General features: G+C 41.1%; 1 protein-coding gene across 1 annotated transcript in view; it reads left to right on the top strand.

The window, feature by feature from the left end:
- CCT2 (chaperonin containing TCP1, subunit 2 (beta)) overlaps positions 1-569 on the top strand; it is a 16,625-nt gene that overhangs the window by 5,693 nt on the left and 10,363 nt on the right. The gene's annotated exons all lie outside the window — the stretch shown is intronic.

Here is a 569-nt window from a genome sequence, read left to right as displayed (position 1 = left end):
CACTCTTTCAGGACATAGTGCATCTTAAAGCTCATGTTCAAAATTTGTGTTAAAGATCTGTAAGAACCACTGACAGACTGATGAATTTCATAGTCCCCCCATCTACATTATGTTTCATGTGCATGGTGTTCTAGTGTAGGCAAAGTGAGTACTCTGTCCGGTGAAAGTGGTACAAATACAGAGTCTAAGACTTAGGAGTCCTGTTGGCAAATCAATGAAAGAATCCTTCAAAGTATATGAAAAAACCTCCCTTTGCTTCTATCCAGGATGCTTGTAACACAGGTAGCTGCCCTAAGGAAGCTCAGGTAGCAATCTGTCACTGTGTCTGGGCTAGTTGTTTCCCAGTTAGATTGACTCTTGACCTTCAGATTTATTCCCTGATAAAACTGATTTTTGCTTGTAGTAGATCCACTTCACATCTGATACTGTTAGCCAGTTAAACACTGCTGAGGGGATACCTGATGGGTCAAGGCCATATGGATGCAGAATTGGAAGAAACTTCTCTGTGCCTACCTGGCAGTGCCAGTTGTCTCTTTTGAATATAGACTAGAAACATCTTTTTTGGACAT

This window comes from Chaetura pelagica, unplaced genomic scaffold (assembly GCF_000747805.2).
Source record: "Chaetura pelagica isolate M959 unplaced genomic scaffold, ChaPel_1.0 scaffold314, whole genome shotgun sequence".
NCBI lineage: Eukaryota > Metazoa > Chordata > Aves > Apodiformes > Apodidae > Chaetura > Chaetura pelagica.
Note: the sequence above shows the minus strand (reverse complement) of the source record. Positions and strands in the feature narration are given on the sequence as shown.